Genomic DNA, 9,051 nt, shown 5'->3' with positions numbered 1-9,051 from the left:
AGGGGTGACAAGTGCAGAGATTTCACATGCGCATGCAATTAAATGGACCTGCCAATGAGCCTTTAATAGATCTAGCTTTGTGACAAACTTTGAAGCACAAACCTTATCCACGCAATCTTCCATACAAGGTAAGGAAAAAGAATTAGGCTTTGTGACGCTATTTGTCGATAGTCAGTACAGAAACAAAAGGTAGAATTGGTTTGTGGGACCAGCAGGCATGGACAGCTTTAGGGACTTTGGCTAGGTACAGCCAGTCCATTTTTAAGCAGGTAGTCTACCTTAGTCTTCACAATCTCTCGTTTTGCAGGATTTACTTTGTACAGGTGCTGTTTGATAGTACAGTGTGGTATATTTTTTGTAACTATTTTACAACATCATCACACTGATTCTTTGACAAGTATGACAAATGTGAATCTATTTTACCCAACATGGCAGAATTATTCAGACGCATACCAAGAGTCTAAGGTTCAGCCAGCAACAAATCCTGTTTCCATCAACAGGAACACAGGCGGGAGCTACTGTAACACAAGGTTTATGCTGTGGCGCAGAGAGAAGTGTTGGTTTAGTTGTGTCACGTACAACATAGGACTTCAAAATGACATACTCTTTTCTTGCATCTGCGATCAGGGGTACCCTCAACATAATCAATTTCACTCTGTTTCTGTTCAATTACATAAGGCCCTGAAAACTTAGCTTGTAGAGCTGAGCCAGGAATAGGAATTAACACAAGAACAGGCTCACCCAGCTGAAACCAGCACTGTACTCTTTTTTTGTCAAAGGGTCTAACATACATGTTGTTGGTTTAGATGATTTAACAAATGTATACAATTCTTCCTCGCCTATAGTAGAGAATGAGTGAAACTGTTCCTCATGGGGATATATAGTGCACTGTCTGATGTGATACTGTAGCAGATGGCTACAATTTTACAATTTTGCAATTCATGGTTACAATTTTATCTCTAATAGTATCAATCTTTGAAGTAGTTTATAAAGTCATTACTGCTGTGCTGTTGGGAAATGTCAACACCTTACTGCTTTACTTTTCATTAATTTAGCAACTGTATTTTATAAATACCTGGCGTTATGTTTTTTTATTATTATTATAAAAGAGATGAATGGGTAATCTAGCAGTTTTTTAAGGTTTTCTGTAGGATAGGGTACGTTCCCACCAAGCAATACAAAATACCTCTAGTTTTGTTTTCCTCCAGCTGTGCTCCATTTTCTTTGCTGCTCTCTTTAGGGTGTGAGTGTGCTCATTATACCACAGTGTCAGACTGTTTTTCTTAACCTTCCTTAAACATAAAGGAGCAACTGTATTTAGAGTGCTAGAAAAGAGAGAGTCCATAGTTTCTGTTACATGATCAAGTTGTTCTGAGGTTTTGGATATGCTAAGGAATTGAGATTAAATCAGGAAGACTGCTTACAAAGCAGTTTTTTATGGTAGAAGTGATGGTTCTACCATACTTGAAACAAGGAATAGAATTTAGAATCTTAGCTATATGAAGTTCGCTTGACTGCATAATTTTAACACCATCAACATCAATTATTTGTGACAGTATTAAATCTAGAGTATAATTTCGACAATGAGTAGGTCTTGAGACATGTTATCCAAAAGAGTTCAAAAAGTCTATTAATGCTGAATATGAAATCACCAACATTTTAAACTTTATCTGCAGCCAGCACTAACTCTGGATGTAAAATCAGCTCATTTTTTAATAAACTCTGTATGGTGCCCTGGTGGCCTGTATACAGTAGCCAGTACAACCATAAAAGGGGATTTATCATTAACACTTGTTTCTCTGCATAATATTAAATGAAGCACCATTACTTCAAACTAATTATACTTGAAGCCCGCCCTCTGAGAAATGTTAAAAATATTGTTATAAATTATAGCAACACCTCACCCTTTACCTTTTGGATGTGGCTCATGTTTATAACAGTGATCCTGGGGGATAGACTCATTTAAAATAATGTGATAATCAGGTTTTAGCCAGGTTTCTATCAAACAGAGCACACCTAGGTTGTGATCAGTGATGATATCATTTACAAAAAGTGCTTCTGTAGAAATGGATCTCATATTCAATAAACCAAGCTTTATAATTTGTTTATCCATATTAAAGCAGTTATTTTTTATTGTTGAAGATCAATTAAATTGTTACTCTTCAGTTAGTTTGGAAGATTTTTGTATTTTCTAGTTTGGGGAACAAACACAGTAGTGTGATATCTAGGGGAAAGAGCCTCTATGTGCTGAGAATTAACTGATTTGTGTGGCGTAAGGCAGCTAGCAGACAGTTGGTTTAACCAGTCTGTCTGCTTCCTGACCTGGGGTCTCATTTATAAACCTCTCCATAGATATCATCCTAAAAGTGCACGTAGGCACAAAAGCTACAACCTGCGCAAAAATCCCTTTGTAAATCACAGTCAGGGGAAGATTGTGTGTACGTGCATTTCAACCTCGTCTCCTATGTCCCACTGCACAAGATGGTAGCCACAGTCGACCTTCGAGAGTTGAGTCAGGTCCCGGTTAACTTTCCAGAGTTGAGTCAGGTCCCCACTGGCTTTCCAGAGTCGAGTCAGGTCCACGTTGACTTTGCAGAGTCCAGTCAGGTCCCCGTTGACTTTCCAGAGTCCAGTCAGGTCCACGTTGACTTTCCAGAGTCGAGTCAGGTCCACGTTGACCTTCCGGAGTCGAGTCATGTCCCTGTGGGCTTTCCAGAGTCGAGTCAGGTCCCCGTGGGCTCTCCAGAGTTGAGTAAGGTCCCCTTGGGCTCTCCAGAGTCGAGTGAGGTCCCCGTGGACTCTCCAGAGTCGAGTCAGGTCCCCATGGGCTCTCCAGAGTCGAGTCAGGTCCCCGTTGATTTCCCAGAGTCTAGTCAGATCACCATTGACCGTCCAGAGTCAGGTCAAGTCACCATTGACCGTCCAGAGTCAGGTGAAGTCACCATTGACCGTCCAGAGTCAGGTCAAGTCACCATTGACCGTCCAGAGTCAGGTCAAGTCACCATTAACACCCATAAGTCAAGTAAAACCACAGTTAAACCTCAAGAGTCAAGTCAAGTCACCGTTGATCTCCGTGAACAAGATCAGGTCACCACTGATCTCCGTGAACAGGGTTAAGTCACGGTTGGTCTTTATGATCCCAGTCAAATCATTACCGTTCTCCCAGAACTTCAACACGTCTCAGTAGATCTTCCAGAGCTTTGTCATATCACATCAGATCATCCAGAGCCTGGTTAAGTTTTAGCTGAACTTCCAGAGCCTCGTCACATCTTTTCTGTTGCACCCAGCAATGCTCTCTCAGTTTGTTTTATTGCTGTCAAGGAGACTGCACGGCTGTTTTGGTCCTCTGCTACGCCCTGGTGGGCTTCTGTCTTGTCTGCTCAGCTGTGGTGGTCCTCTGCTCCGCCCTGGTGAGCTTCTGTCTCGCCGGCTCGGCTGTGGTGGTCCTCTGCGCCACCCTGGTGGGCTTCTGTCTCATCTGCACAGCTGTGGTTGTCCTCTGCTCCACCCTGGTGGGCTTCTGTCTCATCTGCTCGGCTGTGGTGGTCCTCTGCTCCACCCTGGTGGGCTTCTGTCTCGTCTGCTCGGCTGTGGTGGTCCTCTACTCCGCCCAGGTGGGCTTCTGTCTCATCTGCTGAGCTGTGGTGGTCCTCTGCTCCACCCTGGTGGGGTTCTGTCTCGTCGGCTCAGCGGTGTTGTTCCTCGGCTCTGCCCTGGTGGGCTCTAACACCACCTGCTCTGCCCTGGTGGGCTCCTGTTCCCGAGTTAAGCCCATGGTGGGCCCCTGTTTCCCATGTTAGGCCCAGGAAGGGCTGCAGTTCTGCCTACTCCACCCTGGCTTCCTGCTCTACTGGCTCAGCCCCAGTCCCCGGCCACTCCACTTCTATACGGACCTGGCCCTCTGTTCATTCCCCTGATCATCCATCATTCCACCTCCCTCCTATACTCTTTGTTTTGTCTTTGTTGTTGTTTTTCAGAGGTGCATCTGGAAGCTGCTCCATGGGGGGGGGGGGGGGGGGGGTGTAGTGTCACAGTGTCATGTGTGTGTGTCCCTGGGTGTCCACTAGAGGTCTCACTTCCCCATATCATCACCCTACTTCAGTACTGCATTTCACACTAGTCTTGATCTGGACTAATCATTGCTCATTGCACACAGCTGTTCCCACTCACATTGTCATGGACTCCTTGTTTAATATCACCCTATATTTCAGGTTTTCTTGCCATTGTTTATGTTTCTTGTTTTTTGGACTGCTTACCTTGTTTTCGACCTTTGCCTGCCTGATTTATGATTCTAGATAACCCAATAAACACTGCTACTGGATCTCCCTGTTTGTCACCCAGCCTAACTATTTCCCTGCATTTATCACATGTGAATTCCAATGCTCTCGTCATGTCTACTACTCCAGGGCTTGCTAACATCATGTCTGCAAAGCCACAACCTGTTCACATCATGCCTGTTGTTTTAAGGCTTCCTAACAATACGCCTGCTACTCCAGAGCCTGCTCACATCATTCAATTTAAGTCAAAGTTTACTCATGTCATGCCCACCATGTTAAAGCCTGATCACGTCATGTCTGCCAAGCCAGAGTCTGCTAAAGCAGCTTTGGTTCGAGTTATGAATGATCTGCTTATCTCAGCTGACTCTGGAGCCTCCACCATCCTGGTCCTGTTGGATCTTAGTGCTGCATTTGATACAGTGTGCCATTCTATCCTGATAAACAGGCTGGAGAGATGGCTTGGTATCACTGGTACGGTACTTAACTGGTTTAAATCTTACCTCACTGATCATACCCAGTTTGTTATTTTGGGAACTTGGACAGGTCTGTCATGGTGTTCCTCGGGGATCTGTAACGGGTCCTATATTGTTTAGTGTGTATATGCTTCCTTTGGGACAAATGATTAGGAAATATGGTTTGGGGTATCACTTTTATGCAGATGATACGCAAATTTACATCAGCTCCAAGTCTGATCCTACTCTCACCTCAACAGTTCTTTCAGAGTGTGTGCTGGAAATAAAAACATGGATGCACCATAATTTTTTAAAACTGAATTGTTCTAAAACAGAGGTTCTACTCATTGGCACACCAGCAGCTATTCATAAGGGTAGCAATCTTAATTTGATTATGGATGACAGTGTAGTACTTCCATCTGCTCAGGCTCATAACCTTGGTGTAATTTTTGACACTCATCTGACACTTGACTCTCACATTAAGAGTATTACAAAATCTGCTTTCCATCACCTCAGAAACATTGCAAGAATCAGGCCTTTCCTCACTCCACCTGACGCTGAAAGGCTTATTCATGCATTTGTTACTTCCAGGATTGACTACAGTAATGCACTATTCATTGGCTTACCTGCTAAATTAATCAAACACCTGCAGTATATCCAGAATTCAGCTGCTCGTATTCTCACATATATTCCATCACGTCAGCATATCACAGGCATGCTTTATAGTTTGCATTGGCTTCCTGTACAGTCATGTATTGTTTTTAAAACTCTAACATTAACATACAAAGCTACACATGGAACTGCCCCTTCTTATATTTGTGACTTAGTCACCCGATACATTCCTTCTCATTCCCTTACTCTTCAACAGCCTCCCTATAGATTAAAAAATATGGGGGAGAGAGCTTTCTCTGTTGCTGCACCTAGGTTATGGAGCGCGCTTCCCATTGCTGTTAGAGAGGCTCACACAATAGCCAGTTTTAAGAAGCTGTTGAAACTCATCTTTTTAAAATTGCTTTTATGGACTGTCAGTAATATTCTACTGTGTTGTACTGTAATGAGTATTTTATGATTTATACTTTTTACTTTGTATTGCATTTATTGTAGTTTTTGAATTTTATTTGTTTGTAGCGCTTTGGGTTCTAGAAAAGCGAATTATAAATAAAATGTATTATTATTATTATTAAAGCCCGGATCGCACTGTGCAATTTTTTTTATAAGTCCTTTAGGATTGTACTTGCTAGACTGTATAAACATGATGATTATGTCACACTGTGGGATCTCAGTTGTCATTAATGTCAGACAGTCAAGACTTTTTTTACATTATTAACCCATATACGTTCAGTAACTGCGAGCTGAATTGCACGTTAGGGTTAGGGTTTCCCAAGCCATTGGTTTGTTTGTGAGTTTTTCCCATAGCGTCTTTGATGCAGTACGAGTGAATTATTGAAAGGGAACCAAGGTAACCTTGTACGTTAATGCACTGAATTAGCATGAACTAACATGAATAACTGTATTTTCATTAACTAATGTCAACAAAGATTAATAAATACAGTAATACATGTATTGTACATTGTTCATGTTAATTAATACATTAACTAATATTAACTAATGGACCATTATTTTAAAGTGTTGCAGATAAAGCTTTGAAAATTCTAAATTGAAGGTATTATGTGTCACGATTATTAGATGGAGTGCCCATGAACTTCATTAGAGGGCACTCCACTCAGGACCATTCCACCCATCAACCACCAGATGTCCCTTGGACACTAGCACCTCTCATACTGTTGCACCACACCCGAACTACATTACCCATGAGTCACTGCATCACAATCACCCTGCCACACCTGCACCTCATTCATCAGCCAATTTCCTTGCCACGCCTGCACCTCATTTACACACACACATAAAAGCAGCACACTCACTCTCACTCAATGCGAAGTCTTGTTTAGCCAGTCTGACATTTCCGAGCGTTTTTCCCTGTGTTTGTTATTCCTGTGTTTTGACATTTGGACTGTGTATTCCGACTCTGATTCTCTGCTGCCTGTCCCGATCTCTGCTTGTTTTTGGTTACGATTCTGGTTATCCCTGACACACCTGACGCCATTCCTGATCTCTGCCTGTATTACCATTCTGTGGAATAAATGCTGCATATGGATCCGAACGCCTCCGACTCCTTGTTACAGAAGACTTCGCCATACCAGGATCCAGTAGCCCGGTATCCCCTTGTCACTGAGGTATCGGTTCCTGTTTCAATGTCAGCATATCCCCAATCCAGCCTAACCACAGATCCAGTTGACCTGCTGTTAGATCTTAAGCAAGGAGATCGATCTATTGAGGACTATGTTCAACAGTTCTGTGAATTGGTTTTATCGAGTTCCTCTAGACGATGAAGTCTGGTTTAAGGATTTATTCCGTTTTGGACTCAATGAACCAGTAAAATCATGGTTGCCTAGAGGGGAGTTTAATTGCAGCTTAAGGGACACAATGGACTATGCACTCTTGTTATGTGGTTCTCCTTTCACGGTGGGAGAGGCAGAGGACTTTAAAGCCCCAAAACCGCTGCACAAGATGGCCGCCAGCCCAGCGCCGCTGCACAAGATGGCCGCCAGCCCAGCGCCGCTGCACAAGATGGCCGCCTCAGTTGAATTTCCAGAGTCAAGTCAGGTCCCCGTCGACTTTCCAGAGTCAGGTCAAGTCTCCACTGACCGTCCAGAACAAGAGTCTAATCAGGTCACTGTTGACCATCCAGAGTCAGGTCAAGTCTTCGCTGACCTTCCAGAGTCAGTGTTAGTTCCTGTTGGCCTTCCAGAGTCGAGTCAGTTGACCGTTGAATTTTCAGAGTCGAGTCAGGTTCCAGTGAACTCTCCAGAGTCGAGTCAGGTTCCAGTGAACTCTCCAGAGTCGAGTCAGGTTCCAGTGAACTCTCCAGAGTCGAGTCAGGTTCCAGTGAACTCTCCAGAGTCGAGTCAGGTTCCAGTGAACTCTCCAGAGTCGAGTCAGGTTCCAGTGAACTCTCCAGAGTCGAGTCAGGTTCCAGTGAACTCTCCAGAGTCGAGTCAGGTTCCAGTGAACTCTCCAGAGTCGAGTCAGGTTCCAGTGAACTCTCCAGAGTCGAGTCAGGTTCCAGTGAACTCTCCAGAGTCGAGGCTAGTCACCGTTGACCTTCTGGAATCAGGGCTAGTCACCGTTGACCTTCTGGAATCAGGGCTAGTCACCGTTGACCTTCTGGAATCAGGGCTAGTCACCGTTGACCTTCTGGAATCCGGGCTAGTCACCGTTGACCTTCCGGAATCAGGGCTAGTCACCGTTGACCTTCCGGAATCAGGGCTAGTCACCGTTGACCTTCCGGAATCAGGGCTAGTCACCGTTGACCTTCCGGAATCAGGGCTAGTCACCGTTGACCTTCCGGAATCAGGGCTAGTCACCGTTGACCTTCCGGAATCAGGGCTAGTCACCGTTGACCTTCCGGAATCAGGGCTAGTCACCGTTGACCTTCCGGAATCAGGGCTAGTCACCGTTGACCTTCCGGAATCAGGGCTAGTCACCGTTGACCTTCCGGAATCAGGGCTAGTCACCGTTGACCTTCCGGAATCAGGGCTAGTCACCATGGACTTTCCAGAGCCGAGTCAAGTCACCGGTGATCTTCAAGGATCGAGTCAAGTCACCAACGATCTTCATGAGCAAAGTCAAGTCACCAACGATCTTCATGAGCAAAGTCAAGTCACCAACGATCTTCATGAGCAAAGTCAAGTCACCAACGATCTTCATGAGCAAAGTCAAGTCACCAACGATCTTCATGAGCAAAGTCAAGTCACAATTGATCCTCAGGAACCAAGTCAAGTCACAATTGATCCTCAGGAACCAAGTCAAGTCACAGTTGATCCTCAGGAACCAAGTCAAGTCACCGTTGATCTTCATGAGCAAAGTCAAGTCACCAGCGATCTTCATGAGCAAAGTCAAGTCACAGTTGATCCTCAGGAACCAAGTCAAGTCACCATCGATCTTCATGAGCAAAGTCAAGTCACCAACGATCTTCATGAGCAAAGTCAAGTCATCAATGATCTTCATGAGCAAAGTCAAGTCATCAATGATCTTCATGAGCAAAGTCAAGTCACCATTAACCTCCGTGAACTAAGTCAAGTCACAGTTGATCCTCAGGAACCAAGTCAAGTCACCAACGATCTTCATGGGCACAGTCAAGTCACAGCTGATCTTCATGAACCCAATCAAATCACCACAGATGTACCAGAGCCTCGTCACATCTCAGCCGAACTCCCAGAGCCTCGTCACATCTCAGAGCTCTCGTCCTATCCTGTCACGGC

Source organism: Carassius carassius, chromosome 29 (assembly GCF_963082965.1).
Source record: "Carassius carassius chromosome 29, fCarCar2.1, whole genome shotgun sequence".
Lineage (NCBI taxonomy): Eukaryota > Metazoa > Chordata > Actinopteri > Cypriniformes > Cyprinidae > Carassius > Carassius carassius.
Note: the sequence above shows the minus strand (reverse complement) of the source record.